The sequence below is a fragment of the Oncorhynchus mykiss genome, chromosome 9 (assembly GCF_013265735.2).
Source record: "Oncorhynchus mykiss isolate Arlee chromosome 9, USDA_OmykA_1.1, whole genome shotgun sequence".
NCBI classification, from domain to species: domain Eukaryota; kingdom Metazoa; phylum Chordata; class Actinopteri; order Salmoniformes; family Salmonidae; genus Oncorhynchus; species Oncorhynchus mykiss.
In genome coordinates, this window is record NC_048573.1 from 51,573,258 (window position 1) to 51,597,473 (window position 24,216).

The following is a 24,216-nucleotide window of genomic DNA, read 5'->3' on the forward strand; positions in this document are numbered from 1 at the left end:
TCAGTTTTATGATCATCCACTTGATCAATCCATTTCCCCCTGTACCATTATCCTTGGAACAATATTTTCAAATCAATGCCATAAGGAAAGAGCTTGTTACGGTGCGTGAATGAGGACCCAAAAGCGAATCAACTTAAACAGAGCTTCTTTAATTACCAAACATAGGTAGGCTCAGATGGACCGGCAGATTCCGACAGGACAGGACAAGGTTACAGCAAACATGACGGCAGTCTGGTTCAGGCATGAATGACACAAACAAACAAGAATCCGACAAGGACAGGAGCAGAAACAGAGAGAGATATAGGGACCTAATCAGAGGGAAAAAGGGAACAGGTGGGGAACGGGGTGAATGGGTAGTTAGAGGAGACAAGGGACAGCTGGGGGAAAGCGGGGGAGAAAAGGTAACCTAACACGACCAGCAGAGGGAGACAGGGTGAAGGGAAAGGACAGAGACAAGACAACATGACAGTACATGACAGTACCCCCCCACTCACCGAGCGCCTCCTGGCGCACTCGAGGAGGAAACCTGGCGGCAACGGAGGAAATCATCAATCAGCGCACGGTCCAGCACGTCCCGAGAGGGAACCCAACTCCTCTCCTCAGGACCGTACCCCTCCCAGTCAACTAGGTACTGATGACCACGGCCCCGAGGACGCATGTCCAAGATTTTACGGACCCTGTAGATAGGTGCGCCCTCGACAAGGATGGGGGGGGGGGGGGGGAGACGAGCGGGGGCGCGAAGAACGGGCTTAACACAGGAGACATGGAAGACCGGGTGGACGCGACGAAGATATCGCGGAAGAAGAAGTCGCACTGCGACAGGATTAATGACCTGAGAGATACGGAATGGACCAATGAACCGCGGGGTCAACTTGCGAGAAGCCGTCTTAAGGGGAAGGTTCTGAGTGGAGAGCCAAACTCTCTGACCGCGACAATATCTAGGGCTCTTCGTTCTACGCTTATTAGCAGCTCTCACAGTCTGCGCCCTATAACGGCAAAGTGCAGACCTGACCCTCTTCCAGGTGCGCTCGCAACGTTGGACAAAAGCCTGAGCGGAGGGGACGCTGGACTCGGCGAACTGAGATGAGAACAACGGAGGCTGGTACCCGAGGCTACTCTGAAAAGGAGATAGCCCGGTCGCAGACGAAGGAAGCGAGTTGTGGGCGTATTCTGCCCAGGGGAGCTGTTCTGACCAAGACGCAGGGTTGCGAAAAGAAAGACTGCGTAAGATGCGACCAATAGTCTGATTGGCCCGTTCTGCTTGACCGTTAGACTGGGGGTGAAAGCCGGAAGAGAGACTGACGGAAGCCCCAATCAAACGGCAAAACTCCCTCCAAAATTGAGACGTGAATTGCGGACCTCTGTCCGAAACGACGTCTGACGGAAGGCCATGAATTCTGAAAACATTCTCGATGATGATTTGTGCCGTCTCTTTAGCAGAAGGAAGCTTAGCAAGGGGAATGAAATGAGCCGCCTTAGAGAACCTATCGACAACCGTAAGAATAACAGTCTTCCCCGCTGACGAAGGCAGTCCGGTGACAAAATCTAAGGCGATGTGAGACCACGGTCGAGAGGGAATAGGAAGCGGCCTGAGACGACCGGCAGGAGGAGAGTTACCGGACTTAGTCTGCGCGCAGACCGAACAAGCAGCCACGAAACGACGCGTGTCATGCTCCCGGGTGGGCCACCAGAAACGCTGGCGAATGGAAGCAAGCGTACCCCGAACGCCAGGGTGGCCGGCTAACTTGGCAGAGTCAGCCCACTGAAGAACGGCCAGACGAGTAGGAACGGGAACGAAAAGAAGGTTCCTAGGACAAGCGCGCGGCGACGGAGTTTGAGTGAGTGCTTGCTTTACCTGCCTCTCAATTCCCCAGACAGTCAACCCGACAACACGCCCCTCAGGGAGAATCCCCTCGGGGTCAGTGGAGGCTACTGAAGAACTGAAGAGACGAGACAAAGCATCAGGCTTGGTGTTCTTAGAGCCCGGACGATAAGAAATCACGAACTCGAAACGAGCGAAAAACAGCGCCCAACGCGCCTGACGCGCATTAAGTCGTTTGGCAGAACGGATGTACTCAAGGTTCCTATGGTCAGTCCAAACGACAAAAGGAACGGTCGCCCCCTCCAACCACTGTCGCCATTCGCCTAGGGCTAACCGGATGGCGAGCAGTTCGCGGTTACCCACATCATAGTTACGTTCCGACGGCGACAGGCGATGAGAAAAATACGCGCATGGGTGGACCTTGTCGTCAGAGAGGGAGCGCTGAGAAAGGATGGCTCCCACTCCCACCTCTGACGCGTCAACCTCGACAACGAACTGTCTAGAGACGTCAGGTGTAACAAGGATAGGAGCGGATGTAAAACGATTCTTGAGGAGATCAAAAGCTCCCTGGGCGGAAACGGACCACTTAAAGCACGTCTTGACAGAAGTAAGGGCTGTGAGAGGAGCTGCCACCTGACCGAAATTACGGATGAAACGACGATAGAAGTTCGCGAAGCCGAGAAAGCGCTGCAGCTCGACGCGTGACTTAGGGACGGGCCAATCAATGACAGCTTGGACCTTAGCGGGATCCATCTTAATGCCTTCAGCGGAAATAACAGAACCGAGAAATGTGACGGAGGAGGCATGAAAAGTGCACTTCTCAGCCTTCACAAAAAGACAATTCTCTAAAAGGCGCTGGAGGACACGTCGAACGTGCTGAACATGAATCTGGAGTGACGGTGAAAAAATCAGGATATCGTCAAGGTAAACGAAAACAAAGATGTTCAGCATGTCTCTCAGGACATCATTGACTAATGCCTGAAAGACAGCTGGAGCGTTAGCGAGGCCGAAAGGAAGAACCCGGTATTCAAAGTGCCCTAACGGAGTGTTAAACGCCGTCTTCCACTCGTCCCCCTCCCTGATGCGCACGAGATGGTAAGCGTTACGAAGGTCCAACTTAGTGAAAAACCTGGCTCCCTGCAGGATCTCGAAGGCTGAAGACATAAGAGGAAGCGGATAACGATTCTTCACTGTTATGTCATTCAGCCCTCGATAATCTATGCAGGGGCGCAGAGACCCGTCCTTCTTCTTGACAAAAAAAAACCCCGCTCCGGCGGGAGAGGAGGAGGGGACTATGGTACCGGCGTCAAGAGCTACAGACAAATAATCTTCGAGAGCCTTACGTTCGGGAGCTGACAGAGAGTATAGTCTACCCCGGGGGGGGGTGGTTCCCGGAAGGAGATCAATACTACAATCATACGACCGGTGTGGAGGAAGAGAGGTGGCCCTGGACCGACTGAACACCGTGCGCAGATCGTGATATTCCTCCGGCACCCCTGTCAAATCACCAGGCTCCTCCTGTGAAGAAGAGACAGAGGAAACAGGAGGGATAGCAGACATTAAACATTTCACATGACAAGAGACGTTCCAGGAGAGGATAGAATTACTAGACCAATTAATGGAAGGATTATGACAAACTAGCCAGGGATGGCCCAAAACAACAGGTGTAAAAGGTGAACGAAAAATTAAAAAAGAAATGGTTTCACTATGATTACCAGAAACAGTGAGGGTTAAAGGTAGCGTCTCACGCTGAATCCTGGGGAGAGGACTACCATCCAGGGCGAACAAGGCCGTGGGCTCCTTTAACTGTCTGAGAGGAATGTCATGTTCCCGAGCCCAGGTCTCGTCCATAAAACAGCCCTCCGCCCCAGAGTCTATTAAGGCACTGCAGGAAGCTGACGAACCGGTCCAGCGTAGATGGACCGACAAGGTAGTGCAGGATCTTGAAGGAGAGACAGGAGTAGTAGCGCTCACCAGTAGCCCTCCGCTTACTGACGAGCTCTGGCCTTTTACTGGACATGAAGTGACAAAATGACCAGCGGAACCGCAATAGAGACAGAGGCGGTTGGTGATTCTCCGTTCCCTCTCCTTAGTCGAGATGCGGATACCTCCCAGCTGCATGGGCTCAGCACCCGAGCCGGCAGAGGAAGATGGTAGTGATGCGGAGAGGGAGGCGACGGAGAGCGCGAGCTCCTTTCCACGAGCTCGGTGACGAAGATCAACCCGTCGCTCAATGCGAATAGCGAGTTCAATCAAGGAATCCACGCTGGAAGGAACCTCCCGGGAGAGAATCTCATCCTTTACCTCTGCGCGGAAACCCTCCAGAAGACGAGCGAGCAAGGCCGGCTCGTTCCAGCCACTGGAGACAGCAAGAGTGCGAAACTCAATAGAGTAGTCTGTTATGGATCGATTGCCTTGACATAGGGAAGACAGGGCCCTGGAAGCCTCCTCCCCAAAAACAGATCGATCAAAAACCCGTATCATCTCCTCCTTAAAGTCTTGATACTGGTTAGTACACTCAGCCCTTGCCTCCCAGATTGCCGTGCCCCACTCACGAGCCCGTCCAATAAGGAGAGATATGACGTAGGCGACACGAGCAGTGCTCCTGGAGTAAGTGTTGGGCTGGAGAGAAAACACAATATCACACTGGGTGAGGAACGAGCGGCATTCAGTGGGCTCCCCAGAGTAACACGGCGGGTTATTGATTCTGGGCTCCGGAGATTCGAAAGCCCTGGAAGTGGCCGGTGGATCGAGGCGGAGATGGTGAACCTGTTCTGTGAGGTTGGAGACTTGGGTGGCCAGGGTCTCAACGGCATGTCGAGCAGCAGACAATTCCTGCTTGTGTCTGCCTAGCATCGCTCCCTGGATCTCGACGGCTGAGTGGAGAGGATCCGAAGTCGCTGGGTCCATTCTTGGTCGGATTCTTCTGTTACGGTGCGTGAATGAGGACCCAAAAGCGAATCAACTTAAACAGAGCTTCTTTAATTACCAAACATAGGTAGGCTCAGATGGACCGGCAGATTCCGACAGGACAGGACAAGGTTACAGCAAACATGACGGCAGTCTGGTTCAGGCATGAATGACACAAACAAACAAGAATCCGACAAGGACAGGAGCAGAAACAGAGAGAGATATAGGGACCTAATCAGAGGGAAAAAGGGAACAGGTGGGGAACGGGGTGAATGGGTAGTTAGAGGAGACAAGGGACAGCTGGGGGAAAGCGGGGGAGAAAAGGTAACCTAACACGACCAGCAGAGGGAGACAGGGTGAAGGGAAAGGACAGAGACAAGACAACATGACAGTACATGACAGAGCTGTGTCAAATGCAAATCATATGTATCACAGTCCAGATATGGTAATCTCTCATTTAAAGGCACTAAATGTCAGTGATATACACTTTTTTATTTATTATTTTTATTTAACCTTTATTTAACCAGGAAGGGCTCGTTGAGATTAAAATCTCTTTTTCTAGAGCGCCCTGGACAAGATAGGCAGCACCAAGTCATTACAAAAAAATTACAGACAGACAGACAACATGAAAAACTACAAGTAATCTAGTAAAAACCATTGAATTCACAAGAGTATAAAACAGCAAATTAAAAAGGTCAGGGAATCAGCCTCAAAATCCTTCATCAGTGATTTAAAAACACCAATCACGTGTTCTTTCAGTTTAAAACACTGTGCACACCAAACACTTCCTAAGGTTGAGTTGCAACCACCCCTTTTGCCCTCAGAAAAGCCTCAATTCGGCGAGGCATGGACACTACAAGGTGTCAAAACCGTTCCACAGGGATGACTCCAATGCGTCCCACAGTTGTGTGAAGTTGGCTGGATGTCCTTTGGGTGGTGCACCATTCTTAATACACACAGGAAACTGTTGAGCATGAAAAACCCAGCAGCATTGCAGTTCTTGACATAAACCGGTGCACTTTGCACCTACTACCTTACCCCGTTCAAAGGCACTTCAATCTTTAGGTCTTGCCCATTCACCCTCTGAATGGCATACATACACAATCCATGTCTCAATTATCTCAAGGCTTAAAAACCCTTCTTTAACCTGTCTCCCATTTATCTACAAAGATTGAAGTGGATTTAACAATACGTACAAGTAAAAGAAAAACATTCAGGGAGGTAAATAGAATACTCGTTTTTTTACCCATGACTAGCAGGTCTGGCCGGTTGCTTCCTGCATCATTTTTGGTTCTTGCTGAGTCATTCAAAACATAAACAATAGGCCTATAACACAACTTCACAGCTTATGATAACGTAGGAAACCAGTACCAAACTATAAATGCACACACACAAACACAAACATATATTATATATGTATTATATATATATATATATATATATATATATATATATATATATATATTTACACAGTACTAGTCAAAAGTTTGGACACACCAACTAATTCAAGGGTTATTCTTTATTTCTACTATTTTCTACATTGAATGATAATAGTGAAGACATCAAAACTATGAAATAACACATATGGAATCATGTAGTAACCAAAAAAGTGTTAAACAAATCAAAATATACTTTAGATTCTTCAAAGGAGCCACCCTTTGCCTTGATGACAGCTTTGCACACACTTGGCATTATCTCAACCAGCTTCACCTGGAATCCAACAGTCTTGAAGGAGTTTGCACATATGCTGAGCACTTGTTGTCTGCTTTTCCTTCACTCTGCGGTCCAACTCATCCTAAACCATCTCAATTGAGTTGAGGTCGGGAGATTGTGGAGGCCAGGTCATCTGATGCAGCACAATCACTCTCCTTCTTGGTCAAATAGTCCTTACACAGCCTGGAGGTGTGTTTTGGGACATTGTGCTGTTGAAAAACAAATAATAGTCCCACTAAGCCCAAACCAGATGGGATAGAGTATCACTGCAGAATGCTGTTGTAGTCATGCTGGTTAAGTGTTACTTGATTTCTAAATAAATCACCGACAGTGTCACCAGCAAAGCACCCCCACACCATCACACCTCCCCATGCAGAGATCATCCGTTCACCTACTCTGCGTCTCACAAAGACACGGTAATCGGAACCAAAAATATAAAATCTGGACTAATCACACCAAAGGACAGATGTCCACCGGTCTAATGTTCATTGCTCGTGTTTCTTGGCCCAATCAAGTCTCTTCTTCTTATTGGTGGCCTTAAGTAGTGGTTTCTTTGCAGCAACTCGACCATGAAAGCCAGATTCACGCAGTCTCCTCTGAACAGTTGATGTTGAGATGTGTCTGTTACTTGAACTCTGTGAAGCATTTATTTGGGCTGCAGTTATTCTAATGAACTTATACTCCGCAGCAGAGGTAACTCTGGGTCTTCCTTTCCTGTGGCAGTCCTCATGAGAATCCAGTTTCACCATAGCGCTTGATGGTTTTTGCAACTGCACTTGAAGAAACTTTCAAAGCTCTTGAAATTGTCCGTATTGACTGACCTTCATGTCTTAAAGTAATGATGGACTGTCGTTTCTCTTTGCTTATTTGAGCTGTTCTTGCCATATAATACGGACTAATATGAATAATATGCAAGGGTAACTGAACTAAATGACTATCGCCCCATAGCACTCACTTCTGTCATCATGAAGTGCTTTGAGAGACTAGTCAAGGATCACATCACCTCCACCTTACCTGTCACCCTAGACTCACTCCAATTTGCTTACCGCCCCAATAGGTCCATAGACAACGCAATCGCCATCACACTGCACCCTGCCCTATCCCATCTGGACAAGAGGAATACCTATGTAAGAATGCTGTTCATTGACTATAGCTCAGTATTTAACATCATAGCACCCTCCAAGCTCATCATTAAGCTCGAGGCCTTGGGTCTGAACCCCGCCCTGTGCAATTGGTTCCTGGACTTCCTGAAGGGCCGCCCCAGGTGGTGAAGGCAGGAAACAACATCTCCATTTGGCTGATTCTCAACACTGGGGCCCCACAAGGGTACGTGCTCAGCCCTCTTCTGTACTCCCTGTTCACCCATGAATGCATGGCCAAACACGCCTCCAACTCAACCATCAAGTTTGCAGATGACACAACAGTAGTAGGCTTGATTACCAATAACGGCGAGGAGTATATGAGGGCTCTGAGAGTGTGGTGCCAGGAAAATAGCCTCTCACTCAATGTCAAAAAAACTAAGGAGATGATTGTGGACTTCAGGAAACAGCAGAGAGAGCACCCCCCTATCCACAGTGGAGAAGGTGTAAAGGTTGAAGTTCCTCGGCGTACACATCACTGACAAACTGAAATGGTCCACCCAGACAGACAGTGTGGTGAAGAAGGCTTGTCACCTAAAACCCTCACCAACTTCTACAGATGCACAATTGAGAGCATCCTGTCGGGCTGTATCTCCGCCTGGTACGGCAACTACACTGCCCACAATCGCAGGGTTCTCCAGAGGGTGGAGAACCTGCCCTCCAGGACACCTACAGCACCCGATGTCACAGGAAGACCAAAAAGATCATCAAGGACAACAACCACCCGAGCCACTGCCTGTTCACCCCGCTATCATCCAGAAGGCAAGGTCAGTACAGGTGAATCAAAGCTAGGACCGAGAGACTGAAAAACAGCTTCTATCTCAAGCCATCAGACTGTTAAACAGCCATCACTAACACAGAGAGGCTGCTGCAAAGACTTGAAATCATTGGCCACTTTACTAAATGGAACACTAGTTACTTTAATGTCACTTTAATAATGTTTACATATCTTGTATTACTCACCTCATATGTATATACTGTATTAAAAACTGGGTGGTTAGAGCCCTAATGCTGATTGCACACTGTTACTTAGTACTGACAGCTAGTTTTCCGAAAGTTTACTCTTTTCTCTGGGGAACCAATGTCTCATTATGCACTTTGGAGCCTATTTAGGTAATTCTGACCACAAATTCAAAGTAAAAACATAGACACTGTCTAGTTGTATCATAGTAAAGGATCTCAGGGGAATTCTCCTGGATCCGGGTATCAATGTATGAGGTCACGGGGTTGACATGGTTTCCTCTCATGTGCATCACTGAGTTCAGGTCAAACTTATCACTATAGCTACCAGTCAATTAGGAAATTCAAATGGAAACAGGGCTAAGATTGAAACACACCCGAGGAAATACAGCACATTATTCGCTATGTACTGTACCGAGTTTCTGTCGCACATTGTTATCCTATGCATTTTACAGGCCTTAAAACAGACAGTTCTACAGCAGCGGCTGCTGAAGAGTCGGAAAATGACAGCCAATTAAGAAGCCTTTAAACTTACAAGTCAAGCACCACTTGTTGTGATGCCCGTTATGGCTTTTTTATAGATATTAAACCATTTTGATGGCTGTATTGGTTCCCAGAATAAATGCTAAAGTGAACAGGAAATATAGCCAGAGCAAGAGGGGTGTTGAACAGTAAACAGCTCATTTGGTGAGTGTTTTCTTTTGAGAGGGACATAGAGGGACAAAGAGGGCAACAGAGGAAGACGGGCTTTGAGGGAACTTAAATCCCATTTCATCAATTCGTGAGAATCACCCTTTCTAGTTATTCTGAGGGATAAACAATTCAGGCCTGTTTCCCAATTTTTTGTGTGTCAGTTATCTGTTTTCTGCTAACGAGATGTCACTAATATGTTCTGGAATGCCGTGTGAATGGACAATTTGATTGGCTATGAAGAACTTAATGATGTATACCAAATGTGGGGGGACAGCTCCTAAGCACAGTTTTGTAGACAAACATACTCGAGCGCAGTTTGCCGTTTCTGCCAGGCCGAAATCTGAAATGAAGAGCAGAATGTTTCCAAGGTGCCACATCCGTTAACCAATCATGTCTTGTTGGTTAGCATTTTCCTTCAATTAGTTACATTGTGAGGACACGGAGGAAAAAGTGACACTTCACCAGGGCAAAATCATAATTAAAAGAAAAACAGTATTCTTGTCTGCATTTACAAAAACAAGCTTGATTGTATACCTGGGTTCCTTTTAACTAATTAAAAAACACAAATCCAATATTGTAAGTTGGCCATTTACATAAATGCATCCAACTATTGTGATGAGGATTTTGTTGTATTGTTCCTTTCAGCACACAGCAGCTTATTCCATCTTAATTTGTGCCACTGTGTCTTCCTGAGAGCAGACTCCAGTCATCTTTAAACGGCTCCATTTAAAATGCAATTTGATTATCTGCCAAATTGCTACCAAGTCTTTCCCCTCTGCAGCTTTGGGATGGGGGTAAAAAAAAAGAATTAGCATTTGTACATAAAAAAAAGAGGTCTTTGTCACATTTCGTACACGCCATTACAGAATGACCACCGCTTTCAAAGCTTCATCACCCTGGTGATTTCAGACTAATGTATCCAAGGTGAGAGGAGGAGAGATACAGACTACCGAGGAGGGAGAGAGAAAAGTCTCTGAAAAGTCAGTAAGGACTTCAGTGGCACCGAGCAAAACCCACAGGACATGGCATGTTTAAATAATCCAAAACTTTTCTTTAATCACAGTTTAGAAAATTGGCTGGGACCTTCAGCAGGAGACAGCTGCTCTGCCCCATAGCCATTTAATGAGATTCGCCGAGGGTTTCCCTTAAAATATTTACGCCGTCCCACGGCACAACAATATTGTCCTAGAACGGCAAGATAAGAAGCCAAGGAGGTGTGTTGAAGTTCTCCTAATCAATTTGCTAATTACTGGAGCAGCTATAGGAAAGGAGGGAGAGAGAAGAGTCCCTTCTGGCAAGCTGTATTCTAATAAACGCAACATTTTTTATTTACTTGCTGAACCGAGAGGAAGTGGGATTACAACACGGGGCTGATTGAGACAGGCTCAGTTGTGGTTGAGGTCCAAGTCAAATCAGGCCTCCAAATAGAAAACTCTCCCAGGACCTGCATCTCTGCATCTATTTGGTAAGGGTGGGGGTTCGGAGAGGCTCTCCCTAGACAGAATTGTGTATTTTTATACATGAAGAAGCGGTTTAAGTACAGGAGTCACACACAGTAAATCAAGGCAAGTTGGAATCATAGTTTTAACATTTCTTGGTTAAATTGACTCTACAGGAGTTATCTTAGCCCCTCAACAGAGTGAATATTCCCTGGAGCTCGTGTTGATAATTGGAGGTCATTGGGACGGAGTACTTTTAACTCCATTAAGAGTAACCAGAGTCAGTAGCCCCATACATGTGTTCAATTCACTGTGTAAATGTTTTTATTAACTAATTTAAAAAGAAAATCAGAGTTGATTTGACAGTGTTCATTTCCGCAATATGTAGTATGATCGCAGTATGTTGATATGTAAGTTAGACTATATATCTGTCATTCTCATTGAAAGCAAGCCAGAGAAGTGGTAGATCCGTTCTGTGTGCTATTTGCATACTTCCCATTCTTAAAAGGGCAATCAGTGGTTAAAACAATTACAAACCGCCTCCCCGCTCCTGTTTCTCAAAATAGCTGAGTGATGGGGCTAGGTCATCCGTCTCGAGTATACTGTACCTTCCAGTTTAGCAATCACTTTGACAGCATATTCTGGCAGATGTAAAGTTCCAATTGTTGGATGTCCATCAGGCTGGATATCATAAGGTATTAGACATCATGATTACTGGTGTTAACCCTAACATTCAATTGGCTCAGGGCCTAACTCACTAGTGTTAAAAGGTAGTAAACTACTAAACTAGAGTGTACTCTGATGGAGTTGATTCTTAATTCAAAACAACAAAGATAAGTGTAAAATGGCATGGGAGTTAATGAAATGGCAATTGGAGTTCAAATTAGTGAACTCCCTGAGAGTTGGATATTTACTCTATTTAGTTTTTAACTCAACAAAAAAAATATACACCTTGACCAGAGTCATTTTTCTTCAAAATGGGGGTGGGACAATATAAACCACAAAATAGAGTTGAATTTGACTCCATGGAAGTTAAATCAACTCTTGCAATTTTACTGTGCACGTTAATCACTAACAAACATGGTAACGACTAACTGAAAGATTCAAATGTAACTATTTTCAGATAGAAACATTTATTTCCTCAAATAATGGTAATACCATTATGACTGGCAAACACAAAGTAACACTTGTGTAGACCCCGAGAGAAAAAATAGATGACACTAGGTTATTCATATAGGAACAACAGGTCTGCTACCAACTATAGGTCCAGAGGCCAGGAGCGGTGCCACGCAATGCCACATGGTGCCAGCGTGCCAGACGTGGAGCTGTGTGTCTGATGCCACCCCCTAGTGCCCTCTGGCAGAGAGGTGACCTCGCCTTCTAACCCTAGGGGCCAAGGGCATCAATGCGCCTGTCACAGGAAACGGCCCCCATCTTCACTGGGGTTACGGCAAAACCTGCTGCCTTTCTTCAACTAGTCTCCCTCACCACCCTGGCTCTATGGCCACAGACCTACTGCCCTACTACCTTCCCAAAGGCCAAAGGTCAGCATCAAGTGAGAGTTTGAAGGATATTAACATACACTAATGAATTGCCACAGTAGTAGTACATAGCAGGGCATGCTGCTGTGAGTAGTCAGGCAAAAACTATTTGAAATGTAGCAGTATAGAGTTATTAAATATTACCAACGATTATCAATATTAACATCTAAATCAATATTGAAAAGTCTCAGTTGTAATGACTGGGGCTATACTTTTTGTTTGCCCTGTACCTGTGTAAACTAGTGAATTTGAATGTGTCATAGCCCCTTTTTTCATTGCATACCAATTTTAGTTCAGACACATTTTTAATTTTGTTTCATATTCAATGTCTTATTGAGGAGACTAATGTCTCCTCACCAGGACATTGACAAGTGAGCTCCAGCTAGAGTGGGGGTCTCTGTATCTATTAGATGTGCTCGGGGTGCTTGTATTTGGGCCTGCTGCCCCTAGTGGAGGAACTATAATCTGGGCCTGTATTCATAGTGTCTGAGAGTAGGAGTGCAAAGCACGCATTTATGAAGCGTCTCAGAGTAGGAGTGCTGATCTAAGATCAGGTCCTTCTTGACTTATTCATTGTGATTTAAAGGATAAACTGATCCTAAATCAGCACTCCTACTCAGACTCTCTGTGAACAGGGGCCATCAACTAGAATTAGGTCACCCTGTCTATATACACTGAGTGTACAAAACATTAGGAACACCTGTTCTTTCCATGACATAGGCTGACCAGGTGAATCCAGGTGAAAGCTATGATCCCTTATTGATGTTTAAACTTGTTAAATTCACTTCAATCAGTGTAGATGAAGGAGAAGACAGGTTAAATAAGGATTTTAAGCCTTGAAACAATTGAGACATGGATTGTGTATCTTGTGTCTTGTGGGCAAGACAAAAGATTAACCCCTGTAAACCTAAGTGTGGGGTGGGGGTGGTTCAAAACTGACAAATGTTATTGTTTTAAGATGGCCATACTCTGGATCATTAAGCTATTTGATTTGTAATTTTAGGACCCCTTTGGGTATACAGGTATATACAGTACCAGTCAAAAATGTGGACACACCAACTCATTCAAGGGTTTTTCTTGATTTTTACTATTTTATACATTGTAGAAAAATAGTGAAGACATCAACACTTTGAAATAGCACATTTGGAATAATATAGTAACCAAAAAAGTATAAACAAATCGAAATATATTTTATATTTGAGATTCTTCAAAGTAGCCATCCTTTGCCTTGATGACACCTTTGCACACTCTTGGCATTCTCTCAACCAGCTTTATGAGGTAGTCACCTGGAATGCGTTTCAATTAAGGTGTGCCTTGTTAAAAGTTCATTTGTGGAATTTCTTTCCTTCGACACCAACTTCAGATGAGTCTCCTGACACTTGGGTGTCGTGGGGTGGTCATAGAGTGGTCATTTTAGAGGTCAAACCGTTCGGACGCAACAGACGTTTTCGTGAGAAGACAGATTTTAGGGATGTCTCATGGTGCGACAAACACCAGCTCTGCCACCTTTCACCGCAGATGCAGAAGTTTGCCAGATGCAGTGGACAGAGACAAATCTAATGCAAAAAAAACTGATATCTCTAGCTTAAATTAGGGTTGCAAAGGGTCGGAAACTGTCCGTAAACTTTCCATGGGAAGTTAAGTCCTGGAATTTTGCTTAAATTCATCAAAAAAAGTTAGCTTATAACGGTGAACCTTTTTTGTGGGATACACATTAGGCAATTCTAGTTCTTATGGCATATTTTGGTTAAACTTTCCCCAATTCAATGGAATTGCAACCCTCTGCATGAACAGTGGATTCTTTCATCACATGTGCAGTGCACTCTCTCATCACATGTACAGCTGATTCTCAAGATCTTACACACTAATGATATGCTATTGAGTACACACTACTACACTGTCTGAGCCAAGGACTACATGCTTTCTGGTAAGTTTTGATTACAATACTGGGTGTGGTGAATATATTTTATATGACATACATTATTTTTTTGTTAACTAGTAAATAGTACCCTACATCAAAGTGTGTTAAAATCAATTCTAACTAGTTACAATTTCTGCTAGTTAGTTTTTGCCTCCATGTGGGTTTTAGCTTGCTTGAGCCTGCTAACTGAGGAGTGTTAATTCACCTGTTTCCATACATGTTTCATTTTAGAACATGTATCTTACAAAGGATATGTTTAATCTAACTGCTTAACTATTTATCTGTACATGGAATTGTATTTTTTAACTAATTGTTTTTTAATCTTCACAGGAAAATGCCACGGGCACTATCTGAATCATATGTGAAGAATGCAAGAAAGATGCAGAATCATCTGGCCAAGTGCATAAAGTTCCCTCGGCGCTCACAACAAGCAACAAAAGTCCGTCTACTTCCATTTGACCTTATCGATAGCAACAGCTCATGGTCCTCCTGGAATAAGAAGTTTTTTTGACTCAATGGAGGAACATAATCAGAGGAATGCTCGAGCTGTGTATACAACTGGTTCACCTCTGATGCTCACAGGCAATGGAAGAGATTTCTGAATGTTCTTCACCCAGCATACACCCCTCCAACCACACATGCTTTATCTACTCATTTGATGGATGTAGAGTTAACAGGTTTCAAGTGACTATGCTGGGTCAATTGTGCGCCGCCCTATGGGACTCCTGATCACCGCCGGATGTGACACCGCCTGGATTCGAACCAGGGACGGTAGTTACGCCTGTTGCACTGAGATGCAGTGCCTTGACCGCTGCGCCACTCGGGAGCCCTGCTAATAGGTGACAAGTGCACCGGTTTGAGTGTGTCATGAACTGCAACTCTGCTGGGTTTTTCACTCTCAACCGTTTCCCGTGTGTATCAGGGATGGTCCACCACCCAAAGGACATCCAGCCAACTTGACACAACTTTGGGAAGCATTGGAGTCAACATGGGCCAGCATCCCTGTGGAATGCTTTTGACACCTTGAAGAGTTGTCAATGTTACGCGCATGGGTTCGATTCTACACTACGATTCAGTAATTTAACCATTATCGCATCAATCTGGTTTCATTATTTTACCTTGGCTTAAAATGATACTTTGTTCAATCGACAAACATGCATGTTTGTCCAGTGGTTGTAATGTTGATTTCGCTGATTTTCCATTTTCCTCTCTTTATTTCATATTTTTTTTACACTAGTTCCCCTCGCTCCGGCAGTCTCTACGGTGTGTAGTTGAGCAGATGAATCCGAGCCCGAACAATCCCACTGAGTATTATGGCAAAAACAAAAACACATGAAAAAACCTGTTGATGTGACATTTTGTTCCCTCTCACCTCAACGCACGCCAGTCACAATGGACCACTGCCACTGTGTGGGGGTGCTGTGTTTCTAATCACCATGGTGATGTCTCTTTGCCTCCCAGGCTCCCTTGGGGTTGGGGGGTGGGCGGGGCAAGGGAGCCGGTTGTCAACCGAGCCCCAACCAACAACCAAAACTGAGATACTCCTACAGGTATCTTAGTACTGATGTAACATCCTCAACACGTGTGCACACACACAGCAGCCATACCTGCCCAATCCCAGTCCTGCTCCGTGCTCTCTCCACATTCCCAGTCAAGACAATAACAGCACGTCAACGGCACAATGTTGATTGAGGGGAGTTAAACTTACAGTAGGGGGAAGTCTTTGAATTTCACTCCTAACCTTTAAAAGGGCAAAAAATAGAACAAAATGGTGCAGGTTCACGAGCAACTAGGCTGAGAACATCTGTGTGTGGGTAAATCATCTTTACGTGACAGAGAGACGCAGAGATGTCATTACTCTGGAACAAGACAAAAGGGCACCTCTCATTCTTAGCCCATCGGATCATTTTTCATTCGCTTGTTTGATTGTTACCCTCCCTGCCTGTTCATTCTCAAACAGACCAACTAAACTCTCAACACTACTGCCTCACAGATATGTGACAGAAAGACAAAGCTCTTCAACCAAACATGAACACTAACATTACATTACAATTTAGCTCTAAACTAATTCAAGGTCTAGAATAAGCAGTTCATGTGATATGATAATTCAAAAGTTTAGCTAGTTTGATATTGACAGTTTTGCTCATATACCTGGTGCTTTCGTCCAGTGACTGCATACAATAAGGAGATTTATTAAGCTCAGCACTTCCAAAGCTTCAGTCGACTCAAGTAGTTGCTATAAGTTGGTGCTAAAAGAGAATTACGTGAACTGGGATGGTTATAACATGGTTTAACATAAGCCTGTCATGTTATGTCATCAGATGTCTGATTCATTTAACTGATGAATGACGAAACACAGATTACACAGTATGTTGTGCACGTGCACTGCCTTGAATTTGGGTGGAGGGAGGGGTGTATAAAACAATATCCGGAATTCAAGGCTGACCTTGTGTCTATACACTAAACAAATGCAGCAATTGGACACTCCAAGTGGTTGGCAATCCGTCTAATGAGTTAATTTGGCACCGATTTAGCCAACACATTTTACCACTCACCTTTTGGACCACACCCAACAGCTTGGCATAAGCATGTAGTTGCTGCCACTTCTTTAAAGCCCTATAAGAAGTCACATGGTTTGCTTCTTTTTTTTTCTTTAACGAGGCAATCTGGGATTGGTACATCCATTTAAACTTTTAAATTAATGACTATAGACATTGACCCTTGAAGAATAGAACGTATAAATGCTTCATGGGTTTTGTACAACTGTCTTACCCCATCAGAACCCAAAATATAGGCTAAGCTTGTTTTTTATTTTTTTTATTTTTTTATTGTTAAAACGATCATTTTGATCACATGGATGGTCCTTGCATCCATAGCGCTGACTATGAATTTGAAATTGGTTACATTGCTGCTTACCCCGAAATAATGGTGGGGGGGCCGCTTTGTTGTTGTTGATTTCACCTTTAACATATCTCAAATGCCACATCATATGTAACATCTGGTATAGGAATAAGAATATAGATATTCACCTATTACAGAATAAAGTTACATTCAAAGTACATACACATATCCAACAGAAGTGACCTCAATATCTATATGATTAACGAGTAATGCAATTGATTGGTAGGGAAAACAGCCAAGACAAATCTTCTAAACCAATTGATTTAAATCTGATACGGGACTGTTTACTACATGGTTGCTAGGTAAGATCATCGACTGCCACCGCGTTAATCAGCTCCAGGTCATACATCAGTCGGAAAGGCAGGTGACATTTTACGAATGCTTTATAAGTTGTTTGAACCTCACGTCTTATAAAAAGTGTATCATATGTTATGTCTATGTGTCATTAGGAGATGATTATAAGACATAAGGGCATAAATTATAAATGATGCAATGCATTATAACTGCATCATAACGCATTATACCGGCAGGTCTTATGATAAGTGTTACTCAAAGGCACAGGCTCGAAAGAAGGACCTTAATGACACCTTTCTCCTTGAGCGTCTATGCTTAACTCTCTTCCTCCTTTTCCCCTCCCCTGTCCCAAAGCAGCCAGCTGGGAACAGTGTGCATGTGCTGACGTCCCCACTAACCTTGGCCAGTGTTAGGATTACCGTGCATTTACACTCAATGCTCCTTCTTTCCTTAAGACTTATTAAGAATGATAATGAGCTCGGAAAGGGGCAGCATGTCCCTTTCTCGGTCTTGTGAGCTCTCTTCCTCGTCGCTCTCTTTTTTTCTAACCTGCATCCTTCTACCCCTCTCTCTCTCTCTCTCTCTCTCACACACCCCTGCATCCTCCATCTTTCTCTCTCTCCCTCTCTCCTCTGTATTGAAAGGGCCTAGAACAAATTACCAAAAAGGCCATTACCATCTATGAACTGAAGGATTTAATCGATAGTTATTTCATGCCTTCAAAATCAACCCTATATTACTGTTGTCTGTGTGATTTGTTTATTTTGCCCGGGAAAATTCCTTCACTCGAAGAGGGAAAGATTGCTCGGGATGCAATTCACCTTGAGCCTCTATTATAATGGATTTCTCTACTGGTTGATCAAGCATGCAAAAAGGACATTTCCCCAGCACTAAAATAAAAACAATAATGATGATTAAAAACACAAGCACTATTTGCACTTGTACTACTGTATGTGTCGAGGGCAGTAGATTTTACAAGTCGAGACCGAATGGACGTTGTTGTGTGGTGTGAATTTGGATACAAAATCATTACATGGGGCAATTGAGGGAGTTCAAGTGTGAGAAAACAATAGTATTAGCTCTTGAGGCCTGTCAAATTGCAGCCTGAGATTATTAACATTTGTTTTGACATCAAAGACCTGCAGGTCCAGAGCCAAGGTCAAACTGGAAAAGAACACACACCAGACCTGGATTCAAATACTATTTGAAATCATCTTAAATACTTGAGCTGAGCTTGACTGAGCTTGTCTGGCACAATGGAACCAATAGAGTAGTTGCAAAAGTGCAAACCCTGCCCATCTGGCACTGCAGGAATGCTAAAGCTAACATTGAAAGATTTAAAATAGCATTTGAACCACAGGTTTGACACACACAGGGTTCATTCTGCAAAACCTTGACAGATACTTACTTGAGAATACATTTTTTACATTTAAAACTCAGACAAAACAGAGGTGCTAGTTCTAGGTCCCAAGAAACAAAGAGATCTGCTGTTTGATGTGATGCCTCAAATAAAACTGTGAAGAACCTCAGCGTTACTCTGGACCCTGATCTCTCTTTTGACAAACATATCAAAAGTATACGAAGAGCAGCTTGTCTCATTGCAAAAATCTGAAATGTTTTTCTGCAAAAGACAAAAACAAGATTAGTCTACTGCAATGCTCTACTCTCTGGCTACCCGGATAAAGCAGTAAATAAACTTCAGCTAGTGCTAAACACGGCTGCTAGAATCTTGACTAGAACCTCAAAATCCGATCATATTACTCCAATGCTCGCCTCTTACTCCATTGCTACACAGGCTTCCTATTAAGACTATAGCTGATTTCAAGGTTTTACTGCTAACCTACAAAGCATTACTTGGACTTGCTCCTACCCATCTCTCCGATTTGGTCCTGCCTTACATACCAACACGTACGCTACGTTTACAAGATGCAGGCCTCCTTATTGTTCCTAGAATTTCTAAGCAAACAGCTGGAGGCAGGGCTTTCTCCAATCCATTTTCGTGAAATGGTCTGGAATGGTCTGCCAATCCATGTGAGAGACGCAGACTCAGTCTCTACCTTTAAGTCTTTACTGAAGACTCATCTCTTCAGTAGGTCCTATGACTGAGTATAGTCTGGCTCAGGGGTGTGAAGGTGAACTGCAAGGCACTGGAGTGACGGATCACCCTTGCATTCTCTGTCTGGCCGGCTCCCCTCTCTCCACTGGGATTCTCTGCCTCTGACCCTATTACGGAGGCTGAGTCACTGGCTTGCTAGTGCTCTCCCATGCCATCCCTAGGAGGGGTATATCACTTCGTGCCAGGCTTTTTCACTATACTTGACTTGAGTGTGTTGAGTCACTGACATTATTTTGCTGTCTGGTTTGGCACCTGCTCGGGCTTGTGCGGTAGGGGAGATTTTTGTGGCCTATACTCCGCCTTGTCTCAGGGTAGCAAGTTGGTGGTGTGTTGATATCCATTTGGTGGTGTGGGGGCTGTGCTTTGGCAAAGTGGGTGGGTTTATATCCTGCCTGGTTGGCCCTGTCCGGGGCTATTGTTGGACGGGGCAACAGTGTCCCCCAACCCCCCATGTCTCAGTCTCCAGTATCTATGCTGCAATAGTCTATGTGCCGGGGGGGCTAGGGTCAGTTTGTTTTATCTGGTGTAATTCCTGTGTGAACTTAAGTTTGCTCCCTCTATTTCTCCAATCTCTCTCCTGCCCTCTCTCTCTCTCCCCTCCTGGAGGACCTGAGCCTTAGGTTAATGCCTCAGGACTACCTGGCCGGACAACTTCTGGCTGTACCCATCCCCAGTCCACCTGATCATGCTGCTGGTCCAGTTTCTGCTGTTCTTCCTGCGGCTATGGAACCCTGACCTGTTCACTGGATGTGCTACCTTGTTCCAGACCTGATGTTTTGACCCTCTCTCTCCTTCTACCGCACCTGCTGTCACGACCACGGAATGCTAGGCTATGAAAAGCCAACTGACATTTACTCCTGAGATGCTGACCTGTTGCACCCTCTATAACCACTGTGATTATTATTTGACCCTGCCGGTCATCAAGAAACTTTTGAACATCTTGAAGAACGATCTGGCCTTAATGGCTATGTACTCTTATAATATCCATCGGGCATAGCCAGAAGAGGACTGGCCACCCCTCAGAGGCTCGTTCCTCTCTAGGTTTCTTCCTAGGTTTTTCCTAGCCACTGAGCTTCTACATCTGCATTGCTTGCTCTTTGCGGTTTTACGCTGGATTCTGTATAAGCACTTTGTGACATCTGCTGAGATAAAAAGGCCTTTATAAATACATTTGATTGATTGATTGATTGAATTAGACACCTGAATGTTTCTCTGACTGATAGGTCTACAGAATATGTATAGGTTGGAGGTATGACAATAGACAGCCGACTACGCAAGAAGACTCAACCACCCTGTCGACCAAGGGCCACTGCATACAAGTCAATACTTCCTGTGTCGGCATGGTGCGATCCAATCAAGAGGCCTGATGTATTACACCCATACACCAACAATTGAAGTTACATTACTTAAAACGGTATGTATGTTACTGTACTGTTTTAGTCCTTCCTTCTGTTCACCTGTCTTTCCGTTCACTTTTTCACACAATCAACGAAAAAAGGGGGTACATTTGGAGAAAGTAGAGGAAGAAGAAAAGTGTGTGTGTGTGTGTGTGTGTGTGTGTGTGTGTGTGTGTGTGTGTGTGTGTGTGTGTGTGTGTGTGTGTGTGTGTGTGTGTGTGTGTGTGTGTGTGTGTGTGTGTGTGTGTGTGTGTGTGTGTGTGTGTGTGTGTGTGTGTGTGTGTGTGTGTGTGTGTGTCTCTCTCTCTCTGGGGGTAAGTTTCTTCTAGGTAAAGATCTAGGATCAGCTTCCTCTCCCCATTAGTGAGGAAAATGCTAAACTGACTTAAGATCAGCATCTAGCCTAATTTCAACCCACTCTTCTCTCTAACTCCTGAACAACACTTTACTGCACTGCAACTTCTGTTGATCATGTGAAGCACACTAAGCCCGTACCACTCCACATAACAGAGTTTTGTCAACAATTACAGGTGCACCATCGAACCACTAAACAGCATAAACTTTCCTTCGGAGTTTCAAACTATGCCATTGTAAGAAGCTGACGTACCTTACCTTTTTATCTGGCGAGAGCTTACTATTGTAATCATTTAAGACAAAAGTTACTATATAATATTCCTCAACATGTGCTTAATAAACTGCTTCACTGAAATATGTTGGTAACAAGGATAGTGAAGTGTTTTCCCTAGCTTCATAACAAATTGGCCTACATCATAATAGCATCTAAACTCATCTGTTGTGTTAGTATGGGAGATAAATAAGGAATAAACCTATTGCATTTACAGTACTGGTCCATAGTGAAGCTTGATACGCACAATGAAACCATACCGGTACACATACACATATGGCATGTGTATAAAACACACAGAATAAAATATAAAACCAACATCCCCAATGCTTGACGAGAAGGAAAAAAAGTTTCATGTTTACCTTGTGCGCTAATACCACTGGCATTTTTAATATGGGAGATGGCTTCCCTTGAATGATCTGTTTAACCAAAGACAGGGGAGAAGGAAAAAAAAAAGGGTAATTAATTACTTATGGGAGCCTTGCACGCGAAAGACAATTAACCTGCCTGGTCGCCATGGATATGACATATTTGCCCTGAAAACAACACAATAATTAGCAAAGGAGAAAGATCCGGCGAGAATATGAGAACTCCTGGGTTTAAAGTACCAGTGATCTTTTCTCTAGTCTCTCTGTATGGGGATAATTTACACGTAACATACACACTGGCATATGCAAAGATATCATTGAAACAATGCTTTGAAAATGAGGTAAAGACTTAAGGTAAATACAGTATTATCCACCATATTCCTTGGCTTATTGTACTGATCAGCTCATTGATATTTGAGAAAAATCATACCATAAGTGATTCTGTATGGCTGAGTTGGTAGAGCATGGTGCTTGTAAAGCCAAGATTGTGGGTTCAATTCCCAGGACCACCCATACAAAAAATGTATGCATGTATCATTAAGTCACTTTGGATAAAAGTGTCTTCTAAATGGCTAATATTTTGAATGTAAAAGAAACCTACTAACTATAAGATGAGAAATCGTGTTTATTCTAGCCATACAAGTATAATGAATCTCCTCTTTCAGGACTGAATACCACTATGTGGCTGATGTCTTATTTTATGTGCTATGAAGAGTGTAGATTGTGTGTGTGTGTGTGTGTGTGTGTGTGTGTGTGTGTGTGTGTGTGTGTGTGTGTGTGTGTGTGTCATGTGCCGCTTCAACAACTTAATAAGGAAAAGGGTGGGATATGTGTGCCTGTGAGTTGGCAATACGATGTGAGGCTTTGTTGGGTTTTTTGCCTACAAAGTCAAACAAAAAATGCAGACACATAATGGCAACATTGTAGGCTAATCATTATACAATGGGGTGGATAAGATAAGACAACCCTCATCAAATGCATGCTTAACTTTGACATTTTGTTGCATTGCCATTGAATATGGAATGCTTTTCCATGCATTGTTGCTAGGCCTACTAGTTTGATAAATACATTAGCCCTGGAGGTCCGCCCACCAGACAGCATATGAACGCGTCATAAGCCATGAAAAAAAATAGCAGGAAATTAGCTCTAAATCAGCAACATTTTCTCTCAAAGATATGGCAGAATGTTTAAAATAGCATGAGATTAGCTATAAAACTGCACATTCTTCCCTCTGCCCCATGGCAAAAAAATGTTTTATTAATATATTTTTTCTTGGGGGGGGGGGGGGGGGGGGGGGGGGTGCTCGACCGTGCGAGGACCCCTCGAACCTGCGCTATGCCACTGATGCTGTGTTATTTTCTTGTTGGTTGACCTATAATGAAAAAGAATGAAGAAGCCATCTCTGTTGTATATTTTGGCAGTGCGATAGAGATGGCGTAAATAAACAGTCACAAGAAAGTTGACTTGGCAATTGAATGGTGGACTACATTGTTATCTTTTAGTCTTTCCGAAAGTTTGGAATTTGACAGCGGTCTGTTTTAAAGTTTTGGAAAGCCCAGCTCGACACTGTCAAAAGCACAGCAGCCTACCTATGAGTCGCTCGACTGCTCCTGTCCGCCAGCTCGCGCGCTGAGGTAGGGGCTACACTGTAGAAGCAAGCTGTTCACCGTTAAACCATTCGTCTGCTAAAGGTATCATTTTGAGAGTATTTTCATGCCGAATGGCAGGTAGTCTACAGGCGTCAAAGACAGCGACGCCGAAAATAGTAGGCTACTTTGATGAATGCTCAGCGTTTTAAGTGATATCTTTGGAAATGCAAAAATAGTGAGGTGAAAATGAAAACTCTTACCTGTAGGCTACTTCGCTGTCTTTCGGTGACTTTCCAATTCCAACTAAGGGGTATGTGTGTTTAGGGTGGACTGTGAGAGAGCATGCTTGATCAAAGTTGGCACCTTTTTTCAGTTTTTCTTGTTTTATTGTTGCATTTTCCAATTTCTTACATGGGGCGAGTTGCCCGGAAGATCTGCCCTGGAGACCGGCTCGAAGTGGGAAGAGGAGTCCTTAATTGAATTTCTCGGTAGCAATTGTCGGTTGGAAAAGCTGGAACGGAATCCTGATGTCATTCTCTATTTCAGCCTGACAGGCTTTAGAAATGATAGTTGTCGCTCTAGTGTAGTAAACTGTTCTTCAAGAAAAGGGCCACATTAAAACTTGAATGCTTAGTTGCTACATCCATTTCTGGACTTTTTATAGATTTATAATATATATTAATTATTGAAGAATATTGGCCTAACTTATAATGTGACTTAAGGAAGTATTCACACTTTTTCCACATTTTGTTGTGTTACAGCCTGCATTTAAAATGTGAGATGTTGTG

At 44.1% G+C, this 24,216-nt stretch overlaps 1 protein-coding gene across 2 annotated transcripts in view; it reads right to left on the bottom strand.

Annotated features, from left to right (window-relative positions):
- The window catches only part of casz1 (castor zinc finger 1), a 262,670-nt gene extending 238,784 nt beyond the window's left edge, over positions 1-23,886 (bottom strand). Inside the window, exons 1-2 of one of the 2 annotated variants that reach the window (XM_036988256.1) lie at positions 23,689-23,886; positions 21,834-21,890 (exon numbers count right to left, since the gene is read on the bottom strand). The gene's annotated coding sequence lies outside the window, so the exon portion shown is untranslated. The remainder of the gene's footprint in view (positions 1-21,833; positions 21,891-23,688) is intronic. The other variant, XM_036988257.1, reaches the window with a different exon arrangement.
- Positions 23,887-24,216: the final 330 nt, after the last annotated feature.